At 47.1% G+C, this 19,562-nt stretch overlaps 1 protein-coding gene across 1 annotated transcript in view; it reads right to left on the bottom strand.

The window, feature by feature from the left end:
• LOC123762756 (pecanex-like protein 4) overlaps positions 1–18,014 on the bottom strand; it is a 71,214-nt gene extending 53,200 nt beyond the window's left edge. The window contains exon 1 of the mRNA XM_069301213.1: positions 17,905–18,014. The gene's annotated coding sequence lies outside the window, so the exon portion shown is untranslated. The remainder of the gene's footprint in view (positions 1–17,904) is intronic.
• Between the last annotated feature and the right edge of the window lie 1,548 nt (positions 18,015–19,562).

The following is a 19,562-nucleotide window of genomic DNA, read 5'->3' on the forward strand; positions in this document are numbered from 1 at the left end:
TTGTATTAAGCTTCCATCTATGTCTTCTTGTCCTACTTTCTGTCAGTTTAAGGAGGCTGTCCTTGTCCACTTTGTTTATTCCTCATCCCTCAGTATCTTGTATATAGTGAGCATATCCCTGTGTTTTCTTTCTCTCCTCCAGGGTCGGGAGACAAAGTTAACTTGTCCTCGTAGTCTAGTCTTCATAATTCAAGCACTAATATTATTGCTAATGTCTTTAATTTTTTGTTCTCCATCTTGTACACCAATCTTTAATAAGCCTTTCTTGTACACTCAAATGTTTGTTGACAATCTACGAAGATGCAGTCTACCCACCCCGTGGTAATGGTTATAGTGGTGGTGGTGGTGGTAGTGTTGATGGTAATGGGGGTGGTGGCAGCAAGGTAGGTGGTGATGGTGGTAGTGTTGGTGGTAATGGGGGTGGTGGCAGCAAGGTAGGTGGTGGTGGTGGTAGTGTTGGTGGTAATGGGGGTGGTGGCAGCAAGGTAGGTGGTGGTGGTGGTAGTGTTGGTGGTAATGGGGGTGGTGGCAGCAAGGTAGGTGGTGGTGGTGGTAGTGTTGATGGTAATGGGGGTGGTGGCAGCAAGGTAGGTGGTGGTGGTGGTAGTGTTGATGGTAATGGGGGTGGTGGCAGCAAGGTAGGTGGTGGTGGTGGTAGTGTTGATGGTAATGGGGGTGGTGGCAGCAAGGTAGGTGGTGGTGGTGGTAGTGTTGGTGGTAATGGGGGTGGTGGTGGTGGTAGTGTTGATGGTAATGGGGGTGGTGGCAGCAAGGTAGGTGGTGGTGGTGGTAGTGTTGATGGTAATGGGGGTGGTGGCAGCAAGGTAGGTGGTGGTGGTGGTAGTGTTGGTGGTAATGAGGGTGGTGGCAGCAAGGTAGGTGGTGGTGGTGGTAGTGCAAGACACGTGACAAACCAACATATACTCTGGTACTGCAAAGTGCGCCCATTAATATATTTCACCCGGCCAGAGTTAACGCTTCTCGGGGCCACAATATACGCACGTACTTCTCTATTCATGGCAAAATATCATTGGACTCAGTACCAGTCTACTGGTAGCTGGTCAGTGGTCTCGGGTTTGCAACTGTGAGCCAGCAAGCGGCAAAGCCACAGTATCGACGCCCCATTCACAGAACAAAGCACAAGCCGATAGGACCTGATCTCTCTACTGGTACGTCACCAAGCTTCCAAATAATTAGACAAAGGTCATATGACGTGTTGAGCCGATGCTCGCTTGAAGGAAAGACAGACTTCACTCTTTTGAGTTTATTTTCTGTCACAGACGTGGCCATGCATTCATATAGTGCTAACCACCATTTGTGCATTTTCTTCTGTCCTCTATAGACACGGTTAGAGACCTGTTAGACAACATATAGTGTCGGGAGTTATAGGGCATTCAACCACAGGTGATGGAAGGACTCTTACAATGCTAATCATCATACATAGATTCTCGTATATCTTACTCAGGCAGGGTAGAAGATGTGTTCTATATAATACATACAGTGCAGTGGGTTATTGAGCAGTGCGCATGCTACATTTAGCCCCATGTTCACTTAACAATAAATAGGTACCTGGAAATTGGTCAACTGTCGTGGATACCATCCTGGGGAAGGTCAGTTGTTGACCTAGATGGACCTCGATGAACCGGACAGGTTTATGCCCCAGGGTATAGGAAACCCTCTGAGCGTGGATTAGGTTTAGAAAGGGTAATGTTCGCAGCTGCGAGATGATCTTGGTGGCTGGCGTTGTGTGTGTGTAGTCGTGGTGGTCCCGGCTGCTAGAGCGAGGGAGGGAGCGGCTAGTTTAAACCGGCCCCAGGCACATTCCTCACGCTGGATATCGTCACCCACACTCGGCTGAATGCTACAAGCATACAGGAAAGGTCTCGTGGTCTACCCTCGCCGTGTATCCTCGACCAGTGTCTGGGACTATGTATCCTCGACCAGTGTCTGGGACTATGTATCCTCGACCAGTGTCTGGGACTATGTATCCTCGACCAGTGTCTGGGACTATGTATCCTCGACCAGTGCCTGGGACTATGTATCCTCGACCAGTGTCTGGGACTATGTATCCTCGACCAGTGTCTGGGACTATGTATCCTCGACCAGTGCCTGGGACTATGTATCCTCGACCAGTGCCTGGGACTATGTATCCTCGACCAGTGCCTGGGACTATGTATCCTCGACCAGTGTCTGGGACTATGTATCCTCGACCAGTGCCTGGGACTATGTATCCTCGACCAGTGCCTGGGACTATGTATCCTCGACCAGTGCCTGGGACTATGTATCCTCGACCAGTGCCTGGCTCCATGTAACTTCGACCAGTGTCTGGCTCTTATGTCGTGATAGCATGACACGTGTAACAAATATGTCAGTTAATGTATAATATACTAGGTGTGGGTAACCGGCGGTACCCGGGTCTCTCCCTCTCTCTCCCCTCCCTCGCCAGATCTTTCCCACCTCTCCTCTCCCTCTCTACCCTCCTCTCTCATTTCCTCTCCCTTCTTTACCATCTCTTTTTTTCCTTTCCCCCTTCCCACCTCTCTTCCACTGCCTCGGAAACTATTAAAGGAAGGGGGGGGGGGGCACCGAGCCCGACCCTGACCTACCTGTGACAGTCACGTACTACTAACGTGTCATCCTGAAAAATTTGGGTGAAGCCCCAGTCGTCTGGCCTCCATCCTTGGACAGACAGACATTTTCACTTATAGCTATATTAGGAGGGATAACCGGCGATGCCCGGGGTAGTCTGTCTCTTTTCCCCCCACCCCCACCTCTCTTCTTTTCCCCTCTTCCCACGTCCCCCCTCTTCCCCTCACCCTACACTTCCCCTTCTTCTTTTCCCACATCCTCCCCTCATTTCTTCCCTCTCCCCTCTTCTTCCACTTTCCTGCCTTCCCCTTTACCCCTTCCTTCTCATGTACCCTGCCCCTTCTCCCAACTCTCCACTTTCGAACACATTTTATATATATAGCAGGAAGTACCCGGTTGCACCCGGGTCTCATCCCGCTCTCTCCATCCTTCCCCCCCTCCTTCCCCCTCCCTTCACCCCCTCGTCCCCATCCCCTTTGTCCCTCCTCCTCTCCCCCTTCAACCCTCTCTGAAAATGTATTAATATTAAACATTAAAACGACTGTATGGGTCTCTCAGAAAATATACTATTTTAAACACTAAAATCTCTAGGGGGATCACATCATATATTTCACACTTGACTCCATGAAAATCACCTGGGGGAGGGGGGGGGGGACGGAGGAGGAGGTTTATAAATGCTAATATTTCTTAAAGCATTTAACTTAGACCTACTTCGACCAGCCTATGTCCGTCCCGCACCCCAGACCATTCCCCCTTCCCCACTGCAATTTTTGGGAGAAGCTGGCCCCAAACATCTGGTTTTCAATTTTGGACAGAGACAGACAGGCATTCTCTCTCTCTGATAGTATAGATATAGATTAACTGTGGTAGGTTGTTGAGGGGTCACTGCACCTAAATTTAAGTGCTCAGAAATATTCGCTCAAGTGGCCGACAATTCTCTTAATAACTGTGTCATGACATACATTGGTGCCTCCTTGCTCTGGAATGCAAATTTCTTGGATATTTTCACATTTTCTGGAACATTTTGATAATAAGGTTAAAACTTGTTTTTTTTTTCTTAAATCTATTGAATACCATTATGCCCTAAGATCCGGTTTCCCCCAAAAATTGTAGTATCTAGATAGATTGGAACACATTAGTAAATGTGTTGGTACACAACAGCTATGGACTCAAACCCCTGCAACAATTATTCGAACCGTGCAGGTATGGACTCAAACCCTGCAGCTATGGACTCGAACCCTGCAGCTATGGACTCAAGCCCTGCAGGGACGGACTCATGAGTATGTAGTGACGCATCTAGCCACAATCAACAGTCGTGCTTTAGCCCGTACTGACGCAGAACTGTAAAGTAGTTCGTACTTTGTACAATATATTCGTAATTTGTAACAATATGTTAAAATATGTTCGTAATCCATTTTTTAACTCAACATTTTTTAACTCAACATTAGTATAAAAAAACGTTCACATATGACTAAAAAATGACTAGGGTTGAACTCTTTTGAATAAGTGTTACTTTCCCTTCACTATGTTCGAAGAGCTCCTCGCTTAATCTTCAGTGACACCTTGTACCTCTCATTGTAAACGAAACCGCCTTCATCGATTTCAAGACTCGTCTGTTTGTGCTACATTTTGGAAGGGCTGGAGGCCATATCGATCCTCAGTTGAAAAATACAATAATTGGCTATAACTCACTTACGGTTTACGACTGAGTCAACATGACTGACACACTGGAGGCTGGGACGGCGGCGTCCACGTGCTCTAAACAGTCGTAAAAGGCGAAAAGTGATTGCACGGAGCCGCAACAACCTTTGTTTTATGCATCCCGTCCTCAGGCTAGGTTCGTTAAGGCTGTGACCGTCCCCTAAAGATGCATTCATCAGTTTTAACGTATCGTGTATTACAAAATTGGTTTGTTCTCATATATAACTTAATATTATTATACAGTGAAGTTCTATGTATAGATAGGCGTAGGTTAGGTTAGGTTTGATGTTTAGGTTCTGTTGGTAAATAATTTGTATTTGAAGTACTTGGGTGAAGCATTTACAGAGTTGCGATTAGAACAGAGATCGTCAGCGAAGCACTATTCGAGAAATGCTCTAACATCATAACTATGATACTCTTCAAGACGCTAGTGCTCTCTAGAGTGGAGTACTGCTGCACAATGACAGCCCCTTTCAAAGCTGGAGAAATTGCTGACCTGTAGAGCGTGTAGAGATCCTTCACTGCTAGAATCCACTCAGTAAAACATCTAAACTATTGGGACCGACTAAAATGCTTAAATCTGTATTCCCTTGAGCGTAGGCGGGAGAGATACCTAATAATTTACACATGGAAAATAGTAGAGGGGCTGGTCCTAAACCTGCACACAGAAATAACATCACATGAGACCAGAAGGCATGGCAGGATGTGCAGAATACCCCTGTTGAAAAGCAGAGGTGCAACAGGTACTCTGAGAGAGAACTCATCAACATCAGAGGCCCGAGACTGTTCAACACGCTTCCATTACACATAAGGGGTATAACTGGCCGACCCCTCACAGTGTTTAAGAGAGAACTGGACAACCACCTCCAAAGGATACCTGACCAACCAGGCTGTGACTCATACGTCAAGCTGCGAGCAGCCGCGTCCAACAATCTGGTTAACCAGTCCAGCAACCAGAAAGCCTGGTCGACGACTTAGCCGCGGGACGCTAAGCCCCGAAAACACCACGGTAACCTCAAGGAAACTTCATCAATTGTGAGTCGTGTGTGTGTGTACCGTTTTTCAATCATAAACAGTGGGTTTAGCAGTTGGATTAACGGACATTTGGAAGTTGTTGATGAGGACTGGCTGGTTTTTGAACGAAAACGGTTTACACACGACTCACAACTCATGACGCTCGAACATTTCTCGAACAGTGCTTCGCTGACGACCTTTGTTCTAATCGCCAATCTGTAAATACTACACCCAAGTACTTCAAATATAAATGATTGCCAACAGAACCTAAACACGTTTTCTATGCTAAGCCTAAATATATACAATATGCTAATATATAATAATATAATTTATATTTGAGAAAATTCGTGTTTTGAATAGACAGCATGTAATAACGTATGAATGTGTCTTTTGGGTTGGTTGCTGAATGGAATGAACGTAGCTTGAGGACACGTTGGAGTAAATCAATGTAGCCAATATACCTTACTTCACATTAATACAATTAATAATATTAATTTATATTTGAGAAAAAACGTTAATTCAACTTATGAAAGATTCATCATGTTGGTTGCCAAATGTAGGGCAAACATTGATTAATTAGAATATATGGAAGTCGGCATTTGACTTATCGTCTTGGGTGAAGCATCGGCTGAAATTCGTGGAATTGGCTCCATTAAGATGCCCTACAAGTTTGTGCAAAAACTTGATTAAAGCAACACAATTCTTGCAATGCGCAGGTTTTGCAAGGTCCCGTCCTTCATATTGTTAAGCGACCTTCATGTGGTGGAGTAGTGTGGTGTTAGAGACTAGTGGTGAGGATCCAGGATGGGGAGTGGTGATGGGGCGTGGTGGTGGTGGTTGTAGGTGGAGAGCAGCAGAGAGGGAAGGTGGAGAGTGTTACTCTAGTGCTAGTCCAGGAGGCCTGGTCTAGTCCAGGAGGCCTGGTCTAGTCCAGGAGGCCTGGTCTAGTCCAGGAGGCCTGGTCGACGACCGGGCCGCGGGGACACTAAGCCCCGGAAGCACCTCAAGGTAACCTCAAGGTAAGGTAACCAAGGTAGTGCTTACCCAAAAGTGATTGTACGTGCAGTGAGCTGTAGCTCTTCATGTCCCCCCTTACTAGCTCTGTTGTTCACATTGCGAATTAATTTAACATGCCTGACGTTCAAATTTGGGTTTAATTGTGGATGGAGGTGGCTTATATTACTTCTTCTTTCAGTGTATTATATTTGTTGACTACCCGTACAGTGTACGAGTATTTCCTTACATTCTTTAGACTCATCTGCATTGCCAACACTTGCCCTGCTTTTTCTCGATTTAAGTAAGTTGTCCTTGCCTACCTTGATTTCCCCCCCCCCTCCGTTCTCCCAGTAATTTAAATGTAATGATCATATCTCTTCTGTTTCTTCTCTCTCTTTAGGGTTGTGAGACTGAGTTCCCTTAGCCTTTCCTCATAGTTTAATCCCCTTTGTTCTGGTACTGATCTTGTTGTAAACTTTGCATTATTTTTAAGGGCCATGAAAGTTATTATTCTACACCATGAACGTTATGCGTTACCATAAACGTTATGCTCTACTATGAACGTTATTATGCTACACCATAAACGTCTTTCTTCTACACCACAAAAGCCATCCATCCTGATATACCATAGATTATATTCTGCTACACCACAAACGTTTTCCTGCTACACCATAGACGCCATTCTGCAATCCGTGGACGTTATCCTGCCACACCATAGACGTTATCCTACTACCCCCATAAACTTTATTCTGCTTCACCACAAACGTTATTCAGCTATACCATAAACATAATACTGCTACACCTCAAACGATCTCCAGCTTCACGAAAAACGTTATATCCTGCCCTATAAAGGCGACATCACTTACGCAGGTGAGTCACATACTAACCATGGTTTCTCTTCTGTTGACCTGACCCGCTGGCTGGGGCAATTATGTCGTTAATGTCAGGAGTCCGTCACGCTCGCGGTGGTGGTGGTGGTGGGGGCGGGGAGGTGGTGGAGGTGTGGTGGGTGGGGGCTAGGGAGGAGGGATAGGGGTTGCTCCACTGACACCACTTGGGACAGGGTTCTTATGAGTTCAGAAGGGTTGGCTTGTAATGAGTCAGTGGGAAGAGGGTTGTTATAAGTTAAGGTGCAGATGTTATATTTGCATGAATTTACATGAGGGCCACTATATCTCTCTAGTGACCTCGTCGAGGACTTTGAAAAGCCACAAATAAGGGAGGGCGGCCAAAGGCCCGCCCTCCCTTATTTGTGTTATGTGTAATCCATGTAAACCACCCCTTTCCTCTTGTGTTTTGTTGTGTTTTATTAGATAATTGAAGGTTACACTATGTACCTTGGTTAATTCAATGAGTGCTTAAAGGTTATGGATCTCTTCGAGCTCCTCCGCTTCTGGACAGGAACTGAGGACACAGCAGGCGTGTTCCCTCTGGATCGCTACATTGAGGCGCTAAAGAAGAAACTGGCAGCCCTTGGGTCTCTTGTGATGTCAATTAGCCTGGAACACAATTCTTTGAGAAATCCCAAGGCACTGCTACCCCAGAGGCCAGGCGTATCAGATGCTGTGGGAACAAAGGTGTATTGACCTTCCAATCGTCTGTATTTGCCTGATTTTGCTATTTCTCTGTGGTCGTCCGCCCCACCTGCTTGATCAGCACTGAAGTGTATGTAGGTATCAGCCAAGGTGGATACACATGTGTAGTCCCACACCAGCTATTTGCCCTTCTTCCAGGGGTATATTGTGATGGCATTTGGGCGAAGTGCAGGATCATCCGGGTTTTGGTCCTCTAGGATGCGAGGTTCTCTCTCTCTCTCCGCTGGGCACTGAGCTGAGGCAAGGCTGCTCTTGATGATGTCATTAACCTCGTTGTGTCTTGCATGCCAGCCCTTGGAGCTTCCGCAGTGCAACCCATGCAGTCCATATTGGTCTGCTTCCACCCTGTTACAAATGTACTTGTATTCAGTGTGAATTGGGGCACCAAGGCGGAGGGTCTCTGCTACACGAAGTGATTCTGGATCTAGATGCGTGCCTGTTGCCGACATGGGTACTGCCAGAAGGAAATCTCCTGCATGTGGGAGATGCACTGCTCTGAGGCGGGCTTTCTCCTCGTCTGATGTTGCAACGTTGAGCATGGCATCAGCTATTTTTCCCACTAGTGGGTCCAATCACTTGGACTGGATGGTAGAGCGGCGGTCTCGCCTCATGCAGGCCGGTGTTCAATCCCCGACCGTCCAAGTGGTTGGGCACCATTCCTGTTCCCCGTCCCATCCCAAATACTTATTCTGACCCCTTCCGAGTGCTATATAGTCGTAATGGCTTGGCGCTTTCTCCTGATAGTTCCCTTCCCTTCCCACTAGTGGGTAGTCCCAGCTGAACTGTTTATGTTTTTTGTTGGATCTGTGATGGGTGCTGGAGCTGCAAGAGCATCCCACTGATTTGAACACTCAATGAAAGCAGGATTGTGTATTCCTGCTGAATCACTCAGGGATTCTGGTAGGATATCTCTTACGAAGTCATGCGATGCATGGGAGGAGGAAAGGAAGGCTGGTAGAGCAATCTGGGTGGTTGTGCGGACAAGAAGGCCACCGAGTCTTACATGGAGGTTTGCTTGCTTCTATTGAGAGTCGTCCAATAGAAGGTTCAGGACTTCCACTAGCACGGATCTCAGAAGGGTGTCATACTCATTTAATTTAGGGCTGTTGTAGGATGGAGAACACCTTAGAAAGTAAGCCAACTTAGGAAGAGATAGGCATCTTGTGAGAAGGAAGAGAGCATCATGGGCATCAGTCTTGTCAATCCTGTCCAGCATTCTCCTTAAGTCAGTGATTTTTGCATCCAGGACCTCCTCGATTGCTTGCGGGCCAATGGGGGCCCCCAGGAGGGTACAGTCCGGTGACTCGACAACGAGAATGTCTGGAAGAACATTTTTTATTTGGCCAGTGATGTCTGGGTTGCCGGAGACTATTTCACATTTGGATGCATTGAGAATAAGGCCCAAGGCTGCTCCTTGCTCCTGGATTTTCCTTATATCCTCCAAAATGGTATTTGGGATTCCGGCGAAGCATGACAATAATTAACTTCTAAGGTCTCGTCTTACTTCTAAGGTAAGACTAGAAGCAAGAAGTAAAAATAACGTTTCAACTTTACCCAATTAAGGCAACACTTTAAAAAGCATTAACTTAACACCAAGTACCTGTGTCTTAGATGACAACTACAACAGGAGCGAGAAAGCTCTTAAATAAGGCTTATGCCACACCCACCTTGACCCTTTGCCCTAGTCTTCAAGCTGGGCAAACGTTACCTTTCCTCCCATGCATAGAGAGAGAGAGAGAGAGAGAGAGAGAGAGAGAGAGAGAGAGAGAGAGAGAGAGAGAGAGAGAGAGAGAGAGAGAGAGAGAGAGAGAGAGAGAGAGAGAGAGAGAGAGAGAGAGAGAGAGAGAGAGAGAGAGAGAGAGAGAGAGAGAGAGAGAGAGAGAGAGAGAGAGAGAGAGAGAGAGAGAGAGAGAGAGAGAGAGAGAGAGAGAGAGAGAGGGAGAGAGAGAGAGAGAGAGAGAGAGAGAGAGAGAGAGAGAGAGAGAGAGAGAGAGAGAGAGAGAGGGAGAGAGAGAGAGAGAGAGAGAGAGAGAGAGAGAGAGAGAGAGAGAGAGAGAGAGAGAGAGAGAGAGAGAGAGAGAGAGAGAGAGAGAGAGAGAGAGAGAGAGCGAGAGAGAGAGAGAGAGAGAGAGAGAGAGGGAGAGAGAGAGAGAGAGAGAGAGAGAGAGAGAGAGAGAGAGAGAGAGAGAGAGAGAGAGAGAGAGAGAGAGAGAGAGAGAGAGAGAGAGAGAGAGAGAGAGAGAGAGAGAGCGAGAGAGAGAGAGAGAGAGAGAGAGAGAGAGAGAGAGAGAGAGAGAGAGAGAGAGAGAGAGAGAGAGAGCGAGAGAGAGAGCGAGAGAGAGAGAGAGAGAGAGAGAGAGAGAGAGAGAGCGAGAGAGAGAGAGAGAGAGAGAGAGAGAGAGAGAGAGAGAGAGAGAGAGAGAGAGAGAGAGAGAGAGAGAGAGAGAGAGAGAGAGCGAGAGAGAGAGAGAGAGAGAGAGAGAGAGAGAGGAGAGAGAGAGAGAGAGAGAGAGAGAGAGAGAGAGAGAGAGAGAGAGAGAGAGAGAGAGAGAGAGAGAGAGAGAGAGAGAGAGAGAGAGAGAGAGAGAGAGAGAGAGAGAGAGAGAGAGAGAGAGAGAGAGAGAGAGAGAGAGAGAGAGAGAGAGAGAGAGAGAGAGAGAGAGAGAGAGAGAGAGAGAGAGAGAGAGAGAGAGAGAGAGAGAGAGAGAGAGAGAGAGAGAGAGAGAGAGAGAGAGAGAGAGAGAGAGAGAGAGAGAGAGAGAGAGAGAGAGAGAGAGAGAGAGAGAGAGAGAGAGAGAGAGAGAGAGAGAGAGAGAGAGAGAGAGAGAGAGAGAGAGAGAGAGAGAGAGAGAGAGAGAGAGAGAGAGAGAGAGAGAGAGAGAGAGAGAGAGAGAGAGAGAGAGAGAGAGAGAGAGAGAGAGAGAGAGAGAGAGAGAGAGAGAGAGAGAGAGAGAGAGAGAGAGAGAGAGAGAGAGAGAGAGAGAGAGAGAGAGAGAGAGAGAGAGAGAGAGAGAGAGAGAGAGAGAGAGAGAGAGAGAGAGAGAGAGAGAGAGAGAGAGAGAGAGAGAGAGAGAGAGAGAGAGAGAGAGAGAGAGAGAGAGAGAGAGAGAGAGAGAGAGAGAGAGAGAGAGAGAGAGAGAGAGAGAGAGAGAGAGAGAGAGAGAGAGAGAGAGAGAGAGAGAGAGAGAGAGAGAGAGAGAGAGAGAGAGAGAGAGAGAGAGAGAGAGAGAGAGAGAGAGAGAGAGAGAGAGAGAGAGAGAGAGAGAGAGAGAGAGAGAGAGAGAGAGAGAGAGAGAGAGAGAGAGAGAGAGAGAGAGAGAGAGAGAGAGAGAGAGAGAGAGAGAGAGAGAAGGGAAGGTGGTAGATAGCGTGCAGACACACAGACCATTCCTCACAGTCGGGTATAAAAAGCAACTCAGCCTAAGATTGCACCACTTTTAAGGGTAACATTTTACGGACTCAGCTACGCTTCGAGAGGGAAATCCATACTCTGGAAGAAGAAAGATAACAACAGTACAAGAACGAGGGAAACGGCGTAAACAAATAATAAAAATAGGGCAGTGTAAATAAGAAAAGCTAAACAATTACAATAAGAGGTCAAAGATTATGGAAGAGAGAAAGATGGAGAGAGAGAGAGGAACTCCGATGCTACCCATGGTCAGGGGTCACAACTACCCAGGGTCAGATAAACAGTGACCAAGTTCAAGGTCACTGTAAGGCCACATGGATTAAGTTCAAGGTCATATAGTGGCTAATGTGGACTGTCACAGTCACCACGTTTATAGTCGCATTGATAAAGGTCGTTGTGGTCAAGGCCACAGTAGTCCAGATTACAGTTGATATGGTGAAGGGTCAAATCGACCGAGGTTGAGTGCCACAGTAACCCACATCAGGGCCACAGTAACCCACATCAGGGCCACAGTAACCCACATCAAGGCCACAGTAACCCACATCAAGGCCACAGTAACCCACATCAAGGCCACAGTAACCCACATCAGGGCCACAGTAACCCACATCAAGGCCACAGTAACCCACATCAAGGCCACAGTAACCCACATCAAGGCCACAGTAACTCACATCAAGGCCACAGTAACCCACATCAAGGCCACAGTAACCCACATCAAGGCCACAGTAAGGTCTCCGATGTAATAACCAAGGCAGTGAGGAGACTCAAGAGCCCCCAAGTGCTCTATCTTGGCTTCATAATCATTACAACATCAACCTTTACTCAGGTGGGGCACATTTGAGCCTGGCGGGCGAGACCTTGCGTGTGGCAGTAAGACACACCCGTTACCACCTTACATTTGTTCCAATATATAAGAGCACGAAAATATTCGTGACCTGAGGCAAGTATAGCATAGGTGTCACAGAGGATCATTGCAGGCGATGAGTCACAATAACGTGGCTGAAGTATGTTGACCAGACTACACACTAGAAGTTGAAGGGACGACGACGTTTCGGTCCGTCCTGGACCATTCTCAAGTCGATTCGACTTGGGAATGGTCCAGGACGGACCGAAACGTCGTCGTCCCTTCAACTTCTAATGTGTGGTCTGGTCAACACAGAGGATCATTTTTGTGTGTGGTAAATATAGATAACACAGGCAGGTATTGAACTTTTCATTAGACGATGAATTGGAACGTCTTCAGTAATGGATAATGGAATGGATACTGTCTCTTTTCATTTAGACAGTAAAGCTAACACAAAAGGAACTGAGTAAAAATATATGAGGCGAGCCAGAACCAGTTGATAATTTCTCATAAGCAGTAACTAGTGGCATACTATGCCTCTTATGTCAGAACGAGGCTCAGTCTACTAAACTGAAACCATAAGGTAACTGCTGCACCCCGTGGTGCAGGGATTAACGCTCGCACGCACTCGCCTCTCAGTCGAGAACGACTCGGTTTTGTTCTGGAACCGATCCTTCACTTTTCGCTCCATACTCATGATCAGATTTGTATTTGGCTTAAGAGTAATATAGTAAATACTTAAATCTATCAGGTAAAGGGACATTTAATGGCCCCGTTACTGTTGCTTTTCAGCAAATATCTTGATGGATAAAAAACCTTAGTGGTGTTCGAGGAGAGGTTTAAAGTCTCAGTTGGGAGCCAGTTAGGTATTTCAGAGATTCTTCCTTGTTGTGAGTACCTATGGCCTGGGGCCAGATTCACGAAAGCACTTACGCAAATACTTACGAACGTGTACATCTTTCCTCAATCTTTGACGGCTTTGTTTACATTTATTAAACAGTTTTCAAGCATGAAAACTTGCCAATCAACTGTTGTTAATGTTATAAACAGCCTCCTGGTGCTTCCGAGCTTATTAACTGTTTAATAATTGTAAACAAAGCCGTCAAAGATTGAGAAAAGATGTACAGGTTCGTAAGTGCTTGCGTAACTGCTTCGTGAATCTGGCCCCAGGACAGTTATGCCCTCAGAGGGGCGAGACTGACCCAAGATAAACTCCTGAGCAGGAGGCATCTAAAACACAATGAAGTGACTGTTGCCCTTAAGAGCGCATAAGAAAGTGATAGTATGTGATATAGCCAGATCCAGTAGGTGACTTATATATCTGAACCCAGAACCTGCTGGTTGCTACATCTTTAAAGCCAGGGAGCCGGTCGGCCGAGCGGACAGCACGCTGGACTTGTGATCCTGTGGTCCTGGGTTCGATCCCAGGCGCCGTCGAGAAACAATGGGCAGAGTTTCTTTCACCCTATGCCCCTGTAACCTAGCAGTAAAATAGGTACCTGGGTGTTAGTCAGCTGTCACGGGCTGCTTCCTGGGGGTGGAGGCCTGGTCGAGGACCGGGCCGCGGGGACAATAAAAAGCCCCGAAATCATCTCAAGATAACCTCAAGATGACTCTGATTTGTATTCTAACCAGCGCCTTAAGAGAACGCTTTTATCATAGCGTTCTAATACCTAGTTTCAGAGTAACATTTTAAGCCGTATGATTTGGTTCACAGTCCTAAAAACAAACGCATAATAGATACTTGCTGTTGGATCACTCTAGCTAAAACTATATTGAATATTTTTCTCTTGAAGATCGCTATACAACTTGTCATAATCTTATCTGATAAAGAACCAAAGAAATATAGTCTTTTCGTCTTTTGCATAAGATAACAAGCCGTTCTATATTTCCTTGTAAATGTGTGTGTGTGTGTGTGTGTGTCCATTGACTTAAGATTTGAATGTATAGAAAGCATCGCAGGAACACCTTTATAAGAGGTGCCTTAAGAAATCGCCAGGCAGATGTTCCCTTTGCCCGACCATGATTCGTCATGGCGTACTTACCACTATTATTGGATTAATATTCGGTCTTAAAGTTCTTAGACCAAATCAAAGAGCAGCAGAAGCAGCATCCAGCGAGAAGCGACCTTAATGCATCCGGTTCAATTCCTTACGTGCAGACTCTCCAACATAAAAGTGAAGTGGCTGGTCTCTTGTGTATTTGATAAAGACCACAGAGTGTATACCCCACGCTTATTACCACTGCAGTTCTCGTTTTAGAGAATAAGCTAACAAACTAGAGGCGCCTTAGTTTGAAATATCTGACTCCCACATGTTTGTTTTGAACGGACGAACCACTTGCCATGCTGGGGAGTCGGCTCTGAGCTGCCGTGGGGTACGATTTGTTTGGCCTGGCCCCTTCAGTTGTTGTTGACAACGAGAGGCGTGAGGACCCTGGTGGTCGCTGACGTGGCCTGCATGATGGGGGGGGGGGGGACGCCACTCCACCCCCCCCCCCATTTTGCGGGCTCATTCGGTGAGCCTGGAGTTTACCGGCAAGGCTTCCTATCCTTCAGTGGAGCTGGTGATGTGTGACTTGCTGTGTGTGGATGTGGCTGCAATATATGGAGTGGAGTTAGTGTCTTCGTCAGCGTACATGGTGCGCCACCTGAGTTCCCGGAGGAATTGCTGAGGAGATACTTCGGGCAGTGTGGTGCTGTTGTGAGTGTGAGGTTAAATATGATTTCCTCCGGGAAACTCCGGGGCGTCCGGACTAGTATCCGCACCCTGGGGATGCGGCTGAGGTCGGACATCCCTTCCTCAGTGAGGCTAATGGGCTATTACATCCGCATCTACTATACACGGCAACCAGGCACGTGCTTCCGCTGTGCGTTGTCGGGCACCTGGCTGCTGGATGCTCAGCGGATGTCGTCGAGCGCGTGAATCTCTTTCATCAGGAGGATTTCCCACCGCTAGTTGACGATGAGGGTCCGGTGCATGGGGTGAGTGCCAGGGTATGTCGTACCTCGCTGGGTGTCGGTTAGTGATCTTGCTCCTGACACAGTTTGAGCGCTTGTTGCTGTGCAGTTGTCAAGTGTGTGTTCGGCGGCTGTTGGTGTGGATGCCGGTGTGGGCGTGGCCCTGTCTGGGGCCTTGTCTCCACCTCAGCCTTCTGGGGGATGTCTCGTCCAGTGCTCCTGCGGCCCTTGTTTCTGAGCCCCGACCACCCTCGACGCCCGTGTTGCTGGAGGGTGTGCCTTCCGAGCCTCTTGCTGAGGTTGGGATGGTCCCCCGTGTCGTCGCTGCTACGGATCGAGGTCCTGCGTTATGCTCAGGTCCGGCATACCAGTGTCTCTCGTGTCTCGGCTTCAAGAACGGTGGACAGCTCGGGTGATGCGCGCCCGGATCCGAAGTGCTCGTGGTTCTCCTTCCCAGTTTTGGCTTCGGCAGAGGAAGCCTGGGCGAATGTAGGGGAGCTTCAAAGTTGTGAGTCGTCTCCTGAAGATGTGGTGGTCTGTGGTGTTGGTGGTGTGGCTTCGGCTATGGTGGTGGCGGAGGTTCACGCAACAGATGGTGATGAGGGTGGGGGGGGGGGGGGGGGGGCTCCGAGATTGTTCCTGCCCCTGCGTCTCCAGTGATGGGCTCCCCGCTGTGGGGGATTGTCCCTCCCCCTGAGGATGTGTATGGGGTCCACTACCACCCACAGGATGGGTACGGGGTCCACTACCACCCACGCTACTGTGGGTAGTAGTGGACCCCATACCCATCCTGTGGGTGGTAGCGGACCCCATACCCATCCTGTGGGTGGTAGCGGACCCTGTACCCATCCTGTGGGTGGTAGTGGAAACGGTTGAAGAGGTACGTAATGGGCTCTGCCGGCACTGACTCTCAAAATCCATTTAGCTAAGCACGTATAACAATCTTGATAAGGTAGTTACATAATTTAATATATATATCAATAGTTTTTATAGCACAGTTGGTTCAAGAACTGGACCACATTTAGCCTCTAAACCGAGCAATTTACATGTGCGGTGAGGCAGTTACATAGTCGCAAGTGATGCACTCCACACCCGTCCAGTGAAAGGCGGCAGTGGAGACTACTATCGTGCGCATGCGTTACCAAACTATGCACAATTTGGTTATTTCACGAGGATTTTTGATAGTATAAAATTCTCAGTGAAGTACACATGCATTTTGAGTTGCTAAGTGACTTAGGGTATGGGAAGAGTGTAGGTCACACGAGTTTACATTCACTCGCATCTACTTCAGCAGGTGGTGTAAACTCTCAGAGGTACTGGTAGCCTAGCCTAAGCCTAGCAATAGCAGCGTCTCGACACTGGAGACCAAAACACACCTCCTCAACAATAAGAACATTTGGTAAATAAATGGCTGCAACCACACACACACACACACACACACACACACACACACACACACACACACACACACACACACACACACACACACACACACACACACACACACACACACACACACACACACACACACACACACACACACACACACACACACACACACACACACACACACACACACACACACACACAATGCAAAGTAAATGAAACTGTAAATGGGTAAATGCAAAGTAATGAAACTAGGCAGTGGAAACAGGAGGCCAGGCACAGGATACAGAATAGGAGATGAAGTACTTAATGAAACAGACAGAGAGAAAGATCTAGGAGTTGATATCACACCAAACCTGTCTCCTGAAGCCCACATAAAGAGAATAACGTCTGCGGCATATGCGAGGCTGGCTAACATCAGAACGGCGTTCAGGAACCTGTGTAAGGAATCATTCAGAATCTTGTACACCACATATGTAAGACCAATCCTCGAGTATGCGGCCCCAGCATGGAGCCCGTACCTTGTCAAGCACAAGACGAAGCTGGAAAAAGTCCAAAGGTATGCTACTAGACTAGTCCCAGAACTAAGAGGCATGAGTTATGAGGAAAGGCTGCGGGAAATGCACCTTACGACACTGGAAGACAGAAGAGTAAGGGGGGACATGATCACAACCTACAAAATCCTCAGGGGAATCGACCGGGTAAACAAGGATGAACTATTCAACACTGGTGGGACGCGAACAAGGGGACACAGGTGGAAGCTGAGTACCCAAATGAGCCACAGAGACGTTAGAAAGAACTTTTTCAGTGTCAGAGTAGTTAGTAAATGGAATGCATTAGGAAGTGATGTGGTGGAGGCTGACTCCATACACAGTTTCAAATGTAGATATGATAGAGCCCAATAGGCTCAGGAATCTGTACACCAGTTGATTGACGGTTGAGAGGCGGGACCAAAGAGCCAGAGCTCAACCCCCGCAAGCACAATTAGGTGAGTACAATTAGGTGAGCACACACACAAACACACACACACACACACACACACACACACACACACACACACACACACACACACACACACACACACACACACACACACACACACACACACACACACACACACACACACACACACACACACACACACACACACACACACACACACATATTATATATATATATATATATATATATATATATATATATATATATATATATATATATATATATATATATATATATATATATATATATATATATATATATATATATATATATATATATATATATATATATATATATATATATATTGTTTGTTTATTAAGGCAATATAACTTAATAAACACTTAACCCACCCCTGCATATGTTTATATAGATCTTAAGCTCAACACCAAACCAAACAAAAGCAGTTACTTACCACTAATAACTCATGCAGTTACTCGGAGACTTGAGTTGCAGGTGTCTTAGGGTGAGAGCGTTGTGGCTGAGGCATTCATGGCCCCGCACGCGACACTCCACCACCTCCCGTTAAGTGTTTTTGGCCAGCAGGTGTGTTCACGCCTGTCAGGGTGTAGCGATTGGGCTTTTCTGTTTACATCTGCGGCGAGGGTAACCTCATTTACTGTCTGCGGCGAGGCTAACCGCATTTACTGTCTGCGGCGAGGCTAACCGCATTTACTGACTGCGGCGAGGCTAACCGCATTTACTGTCTGCGGCGAGGCTAACCGCATTTACTGTCTGCGGCGAGGCTAACCGCATTTACTGTCTGCGGCAAGTTGTTATCGATACTCCACTTCTGTGACTGCGCTTCTGCCACTCACAGACCATTCCTGTAAGTAAACAGGAATGACCATTCCTGTAAGTAAACAGGAATGACCATTCCTGTAAGTAAACAGGAATGACCATTCCTGTATTTGTTGTCACCTGTAACTTGGCAGTTGTCCTCGTGTAAATCAAGTTGCTTTTCATCATAAACTATTGTTATCTTCACACCTGTATACACACCAAACCTCAAAGACCACGTGTGTGTGTAGACAAGACTCTTCGCAGGTGTGTGTATGGTCACTCTTTATACTCGTGTCTTTCTCCACCTTTAGAACCAAATCTACAGTACCGGCTGGTACTGTTTGGCCGGCACTGTTTAGTACCCCTAAAACCAACATTTGTGCACGGGCACCTTAATAACTATCACCACTACCTACATTGCATCTACCATCACCACCATCGTGTCTACCACCACAGTCACCATCCCATCTACCACCATAACCACTATTACTTTCGCATCTCCAACCACCACCATCAGGGTAGTAACTCCACTGCCACTATTTCAACCACAAATACTTCAACCACCACCAACACTTGTACCACAACTACCGCATCATAGCTATCGCCACCATAGCCACCACAGAAAAAAAAGGAGGAAGGGGGGAGAGAGGAAGAGGTCCTGGGAAGTGAGGAGGGAGGGAGGGAGGAAGAGGTCCTGAGAAGTGAGGAGGGAGGGAGGAAGAGGTCCTGAGAAGTGAGGAGGGAGAGAGAGGGAGAGGAAGGAATATGCCTCAACATATGGGCGTCTCCACTCAACTAATCCGTCAGAATTACGTCAGAATTTATTAATAGGTTGGCATTATTCATTTATTATTAACACAACACCTCCACTATAATGTAAAACACCACACCATAACAATTCTAGCACCACAATGCCACTACCATAACACCACAAGACGGAAATTGGGAAAGGGAAACTGACAAAGTAGACTAAGCAACGTTGGGCAAAGCTAGGAACGGCATAACGAGGGGTCATAGATGGAAACTCGAGACACGAATGAGGGACAGGGACGTCAGAAAGAACTATTCCAGTGTTACAGCTATCAATAGGGTGGGATTAGGCGGAAAAGTTAACTTCGTCTAACTTGAGGGAGGTAACTCGGTTACAAAAATTTAATGTAAATAGGAGAGAAGTGTGAGAACTGAGTCGCTGCATTAATCTAAGGCTGGGCTATGTTACTCGAGTGGCCCTACAGGCACATGTAGGAGAGTATATCTAGGTGTACACACACACACACACACACAACACAC

The sequence above is a fragment of the Procambarus clarkii genome, chromosome 5 (assembly GCF_040958095.1).
Source record: "Procambarus clarkii isolate CNS0578487 chromosome 5, FALCON_Pclarkii_2.0, whole genome shotgun sequence".
Lineage (NCBI taxonomy): Eukaryota > Metazoa > Arthropoda > Malacostraca > Decapoda > Cambaridae > Procambarus > Procambarus clarkii.